The following is a 13599-nucleotide window of genomic DNA, read 5'->3' on the forward strand; positions in this document are numbered from 1 at the left end:
GTTTTCATTGAATTATTGTTTAAGGGGGGAAAAAAAAGGCTTTGACAAAAGCTACGAAGTAAAGTGACTCCCAAATCTATCCCCAAGTGATGGAGTAAAACATTTACTGAGGAAAAGGTTGTCTGTGTTCTTTTGATGACAAGTTGTTATTAAATCAATCTGAAGCTTATAAATTTAGCAGAAGTGTTCCAGCAGGCATGAACCAAAGGGTGTAGCAGTTATCAACTGTACAATCAACCAAACAACCAAATCGAGATCCCTTAATGTAAAATGCAAACTACAGGATATTACTTATGCAAATGATGCTGGTCACTTAAATGAGGGCAACTCATATGAAGACAGAGTTGCCTTGATCAGGCCTGTATTTCATTTTATGCAAATACCATGCAATGAAGACTATTGTGTTACTAATTTTATTCATTTTTAAAGACAACAGGTTTTTCAGACATGCAGTCCCTTTCTTATTGAGTAGGGCTACTGATTAATGGTAACTTATAAATCTGCATGTTATCTCTTAACAGTTGCTCTGTGTGTTTATATTATTAAACAAAAGGCAGCAAATCCAGAGATGTAAGCAAAAGCAAATATGAAACCAGAATGCCTATTACATAAATAACAGTTCTGATTTATCTGTTTAAAAATAGAAAATTCTTCATTTTTGGGTGTGAAATGGGACAGGAAGTTGTGTTTCACTAGTTAGAAAAGCATAAGCCATTTTCTACAGTAATTATTAGTGGTTAGGGTGAAGTTGTTTGTTATTGTTGTTGCCATTTTGAATTGCAGTCCAGCTATTCACTTGACTTTTTAAAAAACAGAAGTAATTTTTTTCAAAATCCACAGGTGAAATATAACCCTTCAGATCATTTATTGGAAATAATTTAGAATTCAAAGTAAAGATGAAAGTATGTATTGCTAAAAAAAATTATGTATAGCAGGAACTGTTAGAAAAAAAACCTATGTGCTAATGTGCTATGAATGAATGATGTCCCTAGAAGTTAGTGCCATTCATTGTTTCTAAGTTAGACACATCTCTGAGAGGTGATAAATTCTTGAGGGAAAGGGGGATAATGAATGAAATATGTCCTGTGATCTTTCAGATATTCCTATTTCCCCCATATGCCCCTTGTTTTCTAATTTTGCCGTGTTTGGTAAAGGGTTGCTGAAACGACAAGATGGAAGCTGGGGGGGACTGTGTCTTACTTTGTGTTCAAAACCTATGCAGCACAAAGGAAAAAATAAGTTTGGGGTGTTCTTTTGCCTCTTTTATTTTTTACCTAAATGATGAGCATGAATTTACCTCTTCCAAGCTCAGGAGTGAGGCATGCCAACAAAGAGGAAGTCAGACAAACACACCAGGAGGCCTGTGTGGTTGAACAAGGAGCTCCTGGACAGACTGAAATGCAAAAAGAAGCCTACAGTGTGTGGAAGCAGGGGCAGGTAGCCTGGGAGAAATACAGAAAAATTATCTGAGCAGCCAGGGATTGGGTTAGGAAAACCAAAGCCCTGATGGAATTAAATCTACCCGGGGATGTCAGTAGGCAACAAGGAAACCTTGTGCAGGTATGTCAGTTATAAAAGCAAGATTAGGAAAAATGTTGGATCTCTCTGGAGACCTGGTTACCAGGACATGTAGAAGGCTGAGGGGCTCCAGCTACACTGCCCAAGTCATAGAAGTGAGGCCACACCTGGAGTGCTGTGTCCACTTGATAGGTGGGTCTGCACAAATGTCATGAAGGTCAACAAGACCAAGTGTAAAGTCCTTCATCTGGGTTGGGAGAATCCCAAGAACAAGTACAGGTTGGGTGGAGAATGGATTGAGAACAACCCTGCCAGAAAGGATGGTAGTGGATGAGAAGCTCAGCATGACATGGCAACGTGCACTTGCAGCCCAGGCAAATGGTGCCCTGGGCTGCATCAAAAGAGATGTGACCAGCAGGTTGAGGGAGGTGATTCTGCTCCTCTACTCCACTCTGGTGAGACCCCACCTGGAGTGCTGCATCGAGCTCTGGAGCCCCCAACATAAGAAAGACGTGGACCTGTTGGAGCAAGTCCAGAGGGAAGCCACGAAGATGCTCAGGGGGCTGAAACATCTCTCCTGTGAAGACAGGCTGAGGGAGCTGGGGCTGTTCAGCCTGAAGAAGAGAAGGTTCTGGGGAGACCTTATAGTAGCTTGCAGTACCTGATGAGGGCTACAAGAAAGCTGGAGAGGGACTTGTTACAAGGGCATCCAGGACAAGGGGGAATGACCTTAAGCTGATGGGTAGATTTAGAGTAGATATTAGGAAGAAATTCTTTGATGGTGAGTTATTGGCACAAATTGCCCATAGCAGTTGTGGATGCTCTATCACTGTAAGTGTTCAAGGCCAGGTTGGATGGGGCTTTGAGCAAGCTAGTCTAGTGGAAGTGTCCCTGCCCATGGCAGGGGGGTTGGAAATGAATGATTTTTAAGGTCCCTTCCAACACAAACTATTTTATGAGCATAAAAATACTTTTTTTCTCTGTTCCATTTCTTCATGAAAATACGAAGTGCCTGCAACAAGGACAAAGTGCAGTTGAGTTCTGAAGATAGGGGCACACAAAATTTGTTTATGCTGAACATAGGTCAATTTAGAAAATAGAGTGATTTTCTAGGGATGGGATTACTGGAATTGAAGCAGGTTGGATGTTTTCTTTTAAAAAGGAAAACAACAAATTAGAGCTTTTTGAGCTACCATGAGCAATCCATGTGCAAGCTGCATTTCAAGGCATTTTCAGTTGCTTCATTAGCTGAGGTACAGAATCCCTTGGCTTGCTTTGCTGCTGGATCTTCCAAGACTGCTATTAGCCTATAATTTTCTTTGCCTTTCCCATAGCAATATTTTATGGCTCCTGTATACCATAACATCGTTTTCGATTTCTGTCCTCCTCCTTTTCACCTTCCATTTCTTCTCCCTTGCCAGCACGAGCACATCTAACTGTATCTTTTTCTTCTGTTCCCATGCTACTCCATCAAGTTTGGCAGCCTTCATTTAAAACCTTTTTAAACACTAGTTTCTTCACAGACTGGTATTACATTTTAGAAAAGACATAGGCTTGTCCTGAAGACTATGCTGCCTGTGAGCGAGCGTGATAATGAAGCAAGAATTGAAACTGAAGATAGTAATGACTTATGTTCAAATCTACTACTTTCATTCCAGTTCTAAAAGTAGTATTTCTAAAAGTGACATTTTAAAGATACCAGACAACACAGTGTGACAAATGCTGCTGCATCCAGTTTAGATGTGCTTCTACTGTGTCTGTTTTAGGGACTGCTTTAGTACCTGGCACTACTGGTTAAGCAGCTAACTTGTTATTGGCTTGCTTTTGGGATGGAAACATGTTGCAGTTTTATGGTATCAATAGAATTTGATCCTGTTTGCGTGAGTGAGGACTCATTAGCTTTCATTCCCATGCTAGAAAGAATGTTCTTTTCTACTTTGTAGCGGTTTTTTTGATTTTTTTCTTTCTGCATGATTTCTTAATTAACCTGCACCACTGTGCTAAGCACAGACTTATCTCTCCTTCTTCTAGTTTTGTTTGGCTTTTTTTTAAGTTAAAAATAGAAAAAAGATTAACTACTTAATTAGTCAATTTGCTATTCTTAAATATGCTGGATTTCCTTTATTAAAAATAAAATAAGATTTAAAAAATTGGTTGCCTAAAGCATACCAACTGATCAAGTCTTCCCCTACCAGGGAAGAATTAAGCTTCTGGTTGGAGTGTTTGATTACAACACTTGTTTGTGTTTGGTGTCTTCAAATATTGGGTGAAGATTTTCTGTGAGAAGCATCTGGTCAGAGACTCAGGATTTTCCAGCTTCATTGCCTGTATATCTTTCATGAAGCCCCATCTGTGCTGCAGATAAGGGCATCCACACCCAGTAACAGTGGGTGCTGCATCGCTTGCTAAAAGTGTGCAGTGGGCACCCCTGTTGATGCTCCAAGTGACCATCTTTTGAAAAAGAGTTGTGGCTCTGATTGCCCCAAGTCTGTGTGGGATTTCTAGGAAATCTGAACTCAGTCTTAGGTCTCAGGACCTAAGTTCAGTGTTCTTGCAAGGGGTTTTCTAGCTGTTGTAGCACAGGTGATCATCCAGTATTGCTTTATGATCAGTCAGACACGTTGCAAAAAGTGCATGTCGCAGTGCTTCACGGGGCTTCCATGGTGACTTTGTAGGTTTTATCCTAGAGCTGCATAAAATGCAAAAGTGACCCTGAAAGATTAATAGTATCTAGTATCTCTCTCTTGTTATTTTAGTCATGAACCCACTAGACTTGAGTTTTCTTTGGGCCAATGCACCTTCAATTTATATCTGACTAGATGTGAAATGAGAGAGCTGTAAAAGGAAAAGAGGTAGAGGTGGTCAGTGATAGAGGATGATTTTCCTTGTAAAGGTGGATGGTTGTTTCTTGAAATATAGTTAGGAAAAATGTGGTTTAGTCCTAGACAAATGTGAAGATTTCAATATCCTGAAATGGATGGATAATTTTTAGAAACAGATTTAGTCTTCCAGACTACCATCAGAGTAATTTTTTTACTCCAAAGTTTCTCTCTTGCCATTTCTCTGAGTAACATGGTAGAGCTATGAGGATTTACACTTCAATTTCTGCCCTTTATTAAATGTTTGTCCTGTGTTGTCCGTTTCTCGTTGTGTTTGTGACTGGTGGGTAGCCCTGTGTTTGCGAAGAGCGCATTGTAGTTTTTTGATAGCTAGGATGCCCACATCTGCCCTCAATTTATATATTCCATCTTTCTTAACTAAATTCAGTGTTATGTCTCTTTACTGAATTATCATCATCTGTCTGCACCTTCCCAAAAGAACTTCAGTATTTTACCTTGGCCTCTTTTTCAGATACTGAATTCACATTAACTTCTCTGGATGCAGCCTAATTTATGATCATATTAAACAGGAATGGGAAAACTGCTGACTGTGCAGTCAGAGTTCCTAATCAATAGACTATTCCCATTTCCATGCAGATCCTTTCTACTCCTTATGGCTTATCTTGTCTCCTTCACTATTTAGTTTTAATTATGCTTTGCAACTGGCTGCTGTTGAGGCAACAGGACTGCACCATAGTAGTAACTCCAGCTACTTCTGTGAAGAGACTGCTCTTGTAACTTCAGTTAGGTAATAATTCTACACCAAACTGTAGATTTTCTAAAGATACATAAACCAAAGAACTTGTTAATTTGGGTCAAACTGAACTAACGATTATGGCCAAAGTTAAAAAAACAAAACAAAAAAAAAAAGGAAATTGGTTTTAGTAATGTCAAAATATTAATTTCAGTATTTTCTAAATAAAAGATTCTGATTTTTCATGTGAAGATTGCCCAGTGTTTATAGAGGATTTAGGTAATCTGAGAACAAAGCATTTTATTTAATTTGAAACAACCTTTTCTTCCTTACCTGAAAGAAAATCTGTTTCATATCAGATCAAATGGGGAGAAGAAAACACCCAAGTCTTTCTCACAGCAGTGCTTATAGCCATATCTATTTAACATGAAAAACAGTTTTCTTAATTTTCTGATTTTCATTCCTTAGTACATTTTATAAGTTTGGGAATATATATCAAAACAAGCCAGAGGACATTTTAAAGCCACAATAACCACCATTTTTTCTGAAAGAATTTCAGAATCACTTTTCTGAGACTAACCTATGCTTTCTGTGGTCAAAGGCAGTTTGCCCAATGCTGATTCTATTAAAACAGACAGCACAACTAATCATTTTACCAGTGGCAACTTATTCTTCAAGACTTCCATCATAAATCAGACTGATGTAGAATTTTCTGGATAGAAAATGATCTATTAGATATTGGCCAACTTGTCTATGGTTTCAAAGCTGTTCAATCTACTAGGAATGCTTGGCAGTTCCTGGAACCCTGCAGCAGTTTGGAAGATACAGTCTGATGTAGGCAAACATCTAAAATGAAGCCTTCCCAGTCATCTCCGGATCTCTGGTCAGCCTTAGAAAAGCATAACTTTATTGCAGCTGCCCTCACGTACCCCATGGGTCAGGATGTGTCAGGAATGTGCCTAACAGACTGAGATCTGACAGCATGAGCATGTCACTCATATTGTTTGCTCTAAAGAGGTTGTCCAAAACACTGCCAGACTGCTGGAACAGATGTATCTCTGTGATTGGGGAGTACAGATTGTGACTGAGCATATACACCAAAGAAGAACCTGTGTGAGAGCCCATGTATGCTGGCAGTAGATCAAACTGCAGGCTGACATTATGCTTAATGCCAAGTACCTCTGAAATAAGGCAATTGCCAGCTGAAGTCCTGAGGGCTTTGGTATAATACAGAATAATTCTGCTCTTCTTTGGTTGGTTGGTTTGGGGTTTCTTTGGTGTTTTTGTTTTGGTTTTGTTTTTCGCTTTATCACATAAGGTTAGACATCTGAGGTCACACATCGTCTTTAGGGACTTTCTCTGGATCTGTGAGCTAAAGGTTGTTATCACAGAACATCCAAGGGCTAGTGGAAGGGAACATGCCATTTAAATGCTTCTCTTGGTCCCTGTATTCTGGAAAATAGGAAAAGGGTCTGTCGTATTTTCATGGGTTATATCTGGCTTTAAGATAAATGCTAGGAGTCAGCTATTGCCATGTATCCTATTTAGGGTAAATGGCATCCATTTGTCTTGATTTCTGTGTTCCGATTGACTATAAAATTAGCAGGAGGCATTTGTGTTGGTACATTTCTTTCTCTATGAATGGATTCCAGTATTTCCCAAGCAATCCATGTACTTGCCTAACTTGCACACTATTGGCTTAGAAATAGCTTCCAAATTCAAGCCCCTACAGCCACTTCTGAAGAGAATCAGAGATGTTTTTCAGGTGTAAGTGTGGTGGTAGAGAGAGCTCTCAAACGCTTTCACAAACGTGTCTTTGAATATTCCAATAAAATGGACAGTCAGCCTGTTATCACCACATCCATGCAAAATTATAATGGTCAAGGTGATATAGGAACCTAACAAGTAGATGATCACTTAGTATTTGCCTTGCCTTGCATGTGCCATAGGGTAAGTTTTCAAACCTCCCTTGCCACTGCAGTTAGGACACAGGACTTTTAGGGTGTTTTCCAGGCTAAAATAATATAAGCCTTTTGACTGCTATTTATTTGTCCAGCAACACATCACCTTTACCCTTTTATTCCTTCTTTGGATAGAAGAGTATATCTTGGTTCTCTCTTGTGTACTTTCCTTTGCTATAGTCAGAGTTTCAACTCCTGCAGTCAGATCTGTCATCAATCAGTCTTGATGGTAGACATAGAGGATATAAGGAATGTCCTCATCTGATAAGCTGCAAAGCTTACAAACTTGGTAAGGACAATGCTTCCAAAGACAAAATAAAAACTGCCTTTCTACCCAGGAGGGAAGTGCAATGGAAAAGACTTAAGTTCTGTTCACAGCAATTAAGCCTCTGTGAAACACATACTGCCCCATGTCTCCTGTTTTGTATGTCATTTTCCTGCTGTGAGAAACTAGCAGTGTTGATGAAACAAGGACACCTCATAATACTTTACTTCCCTTGGAGATAACAATGTTTGGAAAAAACAGGAGGATTTCTCAGGAACTCTCCATCTGGGAATATATAGAAGATGAATTATACAGTGCAAGTGAACACTTTATGGATAAATTTGTGCCATATGTATAAAATCAGGCTTTAGATGTGGTAGATGTGGCTCTAAAATATTTAGTCTATGGAATTAGTAAAAGGAGAATGGGGAAAATACCAGCTAAGTCAGTAGTTCCTTTGTTACCAAGTAGTGGCTCATCCTCCCTGATCTGGAAAGCAAAACTCATCAGTGTTATTTATGGCCTTTGATGTGTCCATGGAGTTACATCCCCCAGGGGTTCTGTTTATGCTGAGGTCTCCATTTGGGAGATCTGCTGGTAACAACTCTTATAGTTAAACCTACTCTGGTTTGATAGGAGATAATGGGGCATAAATATGAATGAGTTAACATGCTTTTGGGGTTTTTTAGATTTGCAAAAAAGTCTTTAACAAACTTCCATATGTGAAAATATTCAGGAAGAAATTACACAACCCTGGTGTTAAAGGCTGAGTTCTCTGATGGATCAGATTCTAGCTTAGGGGGAATAGAGGCACAGATTCCCACCTAATGAAAATCAAAGGAGTAAATCACTTTATTTTCAATGGAAGTATGATCATTTAAACCTTGTTATATACTGAATAACATTGATTTTTTTTTAATAAAAGTTAGAAACCATACATACAGGCTGTTGTAGAGATGATTTTAAGATTACTACAGAAGAAAAAAATTAGTGACTGAAGAATCAAAAAAACAAAAATAAAAAATATGCTTCCTTTGGGCAATGAAAAAACAAAATGGAAAAATGAAAGGTATAAAAAAACCCAAAAAGGTATTTTAAAATGCAAACATTTAAACCCCCCAGATTTTTACATTTCTGAAATTAAAAAATTAATTTTTGTGTGTAATTAATTTGTATTTTTTTCTAGAATGAGAGTTTTTGTAAATTCTTTATTAGTTTCAACAACATTTTTATCGGTCAAAGCATTTTTCGTTCTTATCCTAAAATTAAAAAAACTAGTTACTCTGTTGGATACACATCATAACAGTAAAAGCACAGTTGATCTAAGAAAGATAATCTACCTGGGTGAGATAATTTGAATTTTCATAGAAAATATTTTTAATTGACTGCACTGGCTCAAGACAAAGGTTTAATGCTGTAGACAGCTAAAGGATTATTTGCATTATCAGTCAAAAACCAAGTAAGTTCTGAGAATGTTTAGAATGCTACAAAAATGTTCATGGAAGTTATTTAAATCAATGACTCACTTTCCCTCTAAAGGATTAGAGGTTTGGATTTTTTTTCCCCATTCCCATTTCTTTATTTTCCCCATGTCTATTTAGAAGTTATGTTAGTGATAGAAGAGCTTAAGAAATGAGAAAGTAAACTGTACTGGGTCAAGTCTGCTCCCTTACATAAATTGTCTCTTAGAAGGTAACTTAAGAGAAAAGTTCTACTCTTAAGAAATTTTCTTTTGCTTTCAGTTCAAACACTTTCAGATTCATCCCACTTCATTCTTGTATGTCTTTTCACAAACTAGTTTTCTCATTTCTCTGTTCATAATAGACTTTCTTTTGATGATTTTTTTTTTTAGTTTGGTTTTCAACAGCACCTGTGTTTGAAAATGCATAGTGAGAACATTAGGACCTCCTGCAAAGACATATGAAGACATTAATGCTGCCAGTCACCTCTGCATTCTAAGATCTTAATTTTCTCTTTCTTACCTCAGAACTGAAAAGCCCAATATCATTCTGCAGCTGACTACCTACTGAATTTCTTTCCTTGTGAATTCTCTCTCATACCATCCCAATTTATCCCAAGAACTGGTGTGACTGGTCCTATATCTTAAGTGTGTGACCTGCGCTTTGTAGTATAAGCTTTAGTGTCACTTCCATTAACTCAGAAGGGCTCTGTTCCTCTTGGCTGATATCTGCAGCCTCTTCAGCATTACCAGTATGTCTACTTTGATGTAATCTACAGATTTCATTGTGTGGTCGATGTTTTATACTGAGATCAGCAAAGAAAATATCAAAGACGATTGATTCTGGAACTCATTTCAGGTACTTTCTTAGGAGTTCTACCCTGTTATTTTTTCTGTGGGAAAACCACTGGTTTTCCTTACATCCATATCTCCAGTGGTTGCTGTGGTAGCTCCAATGGCACAGTCCAATGCAGTTTTGAAATTCACCATAATATTCATTCTGATAAACTAAATGGTGAGTTCTACATTATCATGTTTGCTTGTGTGCTTAAGCACACATAGATCTTCCACTCATTCAACTAGATGGCATCAGCTCTCCAAAATATTTGGAGAGCTTTGGTAGACCTGATCAACCTACTATTTCTTGAGGATTTTTATTTTGCAAATATAGATAATATTGTGGGGAACATGAGGACCAGAATATGGTGTAGTTGACATATTGGCAGGTCTGAATGTGACAAGCAATGACTGTTTGTCATCTGTGTGAATGATTCATCAAGGAGCTAAAGAAGACACCGTAATGAAGTGGGAGTATTAGGCAGAAGAAGATTCCAATGCACTAACTAGTTCCTGAAAGAGGCTTGCATCCTGGGAATATGGGCACCTTGAGTGTGACCTTTTATTCAGAAGCCTGTCAATAGCTACAGAAGCAGGATATCAGGCTATGGTCTCTACATGAGAGAGAGGAAGGAGGAGAGAAAAAAAATCCTTGTTCAATGTGATTCTTTGTTGGGTTTTTTTATTCCACTCTTTACTACACAATTTTTGCACTCTATTTTTTTTCCACAGTTAATCAATGATTTGCTACATGGCATCATATCGAATGCTTTACTGAAATCCAGATAAATTAGATATACTCCATTTCCTTCATCTAGAAAATCACTTATCAAATAGAGCTATTAGATTAGTCTAACATGATTTGGTAAAGTTTTGCATTTTATCTCATTTTCCAATCACTTCCATGTCCTTAATTCTTTCCTTTTAAATTTGTTCTAAAGCATCGTGTATGGCTAAGGTCAGACTAAACAGTCTGACTGGGTGGCCTTTAGTTCTTCTCATGTAAAGCTATTACACTTTCTGTTCTCTAATACAAGAAGTAACATGCCCCATTGGATAGCTGTATTTAAAAACTCTTGGCTTGTTTTTTACAGTTTTGGGATAGAGATCATCTTCCTCTATTTCTGACCCCACAAGTTCATTAAAAATATAGACATTGGGTTTTCTTTGAGCTGTGGAGATCTACATTTTCATAGACACATTCCTGTTAGTCAATTCAATCTGCTGCCTTGGATCATCATCAACCTCACTACAAAGTGACTCCTCTTGACTCTACGATCTCTGTTTGTTTATAGCACTTAAGAATCTCTGGCTTTTAAATCTATTTTATTTTCTTTGGAACATCCTTTGATCCTAAGTTTTGGCAACTTTACTTATGTATTTATTTATTTTTCTAATTCTGAAAGCCACTGCTTTCTTTGCTGAGCAAGTCTGGGGTTTTAACCTCCTGATATAATCTATAATAGCACAGATAATTATGTAGTCAGTTTATGAGGTCTCCCCTTGTATATTTTTAACCTTGCAGATGCAAATTAAAAAAAAAAATTATTTTAATACTTTACCTTATAGAATTTCCAAGTGTTGTTCCTGGCTGAATCCAGCCCCTCATACTGATTACACAATCTGATTTCCTTCACCTGATCAGATTTTGTTCTTTTGAAATCAAGAATCTGATTTACAGGCTTATTTTTAGTTGCCCTTGTGTTAATTTGAGTCAAATCATGACCACTCAATCAAAAAATGTGAACTACAATTAACTGTTCTATAATGTTTTTATTACTTGTCCAAAGCAAAGCTAAAATAGCATTATTTTTTGTTTGTTTCATATGGAAAAAATCTTCAATGAATATTCGAGGAAGCTGATATCTACCCATACTCATGTTATGATGCTCAGTTATAACATGAATTAAAGAAGGTGTTCTACCAGTGTGTAAAAGAATGGCATGGAGAATTATAAATAAGGCAAGGAAATATTCAAAACTCAATTGCACAGGTTCTCCAGAGTAAAGTAAGATCGAAGAAACTATCTTGGAAGAAGCAGGAATTAAAATACATGAAAAATTAATCTTAGTTACTGAGACACAAACCAGCAGTTAAGTGATGGATGTAACTAGGCCAGCGTGCTACCTTCCCTTTGCCGAAGTATAATTTTGCAACTGATTTCTTGCATGTTTTTCTGATTCATACAGCTCTGACTGCTCCTTGGTTATGATTAAATGTATTTTTCAGCATGTATCCAGGTCTCACTTTTCATACCATTTTATTGTTCATGTGAAAGATTGATGTTAAGAAAAGTGGCAATTTATATTCCCATTCTCTTTGTTGAGCCTCTGTTGCAGCTTACCCAAAGTCAATGAATTATTTTTTTAAAAAAAGCACTGCTGCCCTTTGAGAGATTATGAAATTGTTCTATCCTGCTGTCATCTTTAAATAAAGAGCCTAGGTGATACCCAAACAAGACACTACAGCAAGTCTCTTTTCAAAAAGTGGTTTCGCTAAAGTTTCCCAAATCAGATTTTTAATTTGACAGCTTATCAGGTCTTTCTGTCAGATAATGCTCTATAATAATGCCTCTCTAAGTTCTGCAGGAAGACTTTTTTTTTTCCTTTATTTTTCATCTTGGATATCCTGACGAAATACAAAGGCTCATCCCTTCTTAGGCTTGATAGATCCTGTAATTAAATTCAGATCTTGATAAAATGTGTGGCACAGTTGTCATTACTTGATCACAGAAGGTATAACACCTTTCAGTTAAATACAGCAAGGCGGCATAATAGAAGGAGAAAGAAAATGTTAAATGAACGGTGATTCAGAAAAAGGTATTCTAAAATACTGGAAGAGACAGATATCTGCTCTTTCTGTGTCTTGTAGCAGAGGATGGGCACCTGCTTACCATAATTAGGCACAGAGTGATACGGAAGTGGAATATATGAAGGAGACCACAAGCTGTAGGGATTCAAGTTAGAGAAAGAAAGCGGAAATGAAAACGGATCTCAGAAGGAAGCATGGCAAATCCATACTCGTCCCTTTCGCCTCTTCAGGAAGGCCATTCTCTGTTAGTAATCCCCAAAAGTCAGATCACAAAAGCTGAAATATTGCCAATACTTTGAGATTCTTTTACGAACTTTTTTTTGTCTTGGCATAGGTTTTCTGTGTAACCTGCAGTATCACAACTTATCCAATGTAGTAGGATAAGTTAGAAGTGGAGGATTAACATGTTGTTGGTTAAGAAGAGAACAATTCAATAAAATTCTTTACCAAGGAATTTTAGCTACTTAGTTTCCTTAACAATATAATGCTGGTATCTCTGACAGGATCAATGACTTAAAAGATACTTTTCATTCTCCTTTTCTCTCCCTGTGGCAGGACCATGTTGTCAACACAAAGCTTTGAACACCAGATTCCTTTATTTCTCTTTCCTTTCAGCCTCCAGTGGGTTCATAACTATCTCATTACACGGGACTTTATATATAACATGTCACTCACTAAGTCAAACCTGTTACTCAATCCCCTCAGTAAAATGACTTCTGTGTAACACTTAGGCTGATATGTTTGTGATGGTGCCCCTTACTTGATGTGCATACACATGTGTTTGCTCTAAGGCTGATATTAAAGCTCCCAGTGGCTGGTAGAGCATGCAAAATCAGAGTATGACAGTGTACTTCTGCCGTGTGCTCCTTCTGCAATGCAGTTTGTTTCCATTAGCTTCTGGGGCAACCCTGAAGTCAGTCTGAAATGGGAACCTTTCTCAGGACAGAACAAATCAATGCAGCGTTGAGCCTTCCAACCAGACAATCTATCATATGGAAAACAAAATTAATTTCTCTGCAGTGCTATTGTGTTTTAGGTGCTCTTGGAAGATGAGGTTTTTTTTTTATTTGGGGCACATTTGTGCATGTGTCCCCAATATATTTTACTGGTGTCGTGAGGTGTGACAGCAGAATAGTACTTTATGTCTTCAGGATAAGAACTTCCATTAAACTAAC

The 13599-nt window shown here is 37.6% G+C and overlaps 1 protein-coding gene across 35 annotated transcripts in view; it reads left to right on the top strand.

The window, feature by feature from the left end:
• The window catches only part of NRXN1 (neurexin 1), a 706226-nt gene that overhangs the window by 578740 nt on the left and 113887 nt on the right, over positions 1-13599 (top strand). The window lies entirely within an intron of this gene.

The sequence above is a fragment of the Corapipo altera genome, unplaced genomic scaffold, assembly GCF_003945725.1.
Source record: "Corapipo altera isolate COAL_440 unplaced genomic scaffold, ASM394572v1 48, whole genome shotgun sequence".
NCBI lineage: Eukaryota > Metazoa > Chordata > Aves > Passeriformes > Pipridae > Corapipo > Corapipo altera.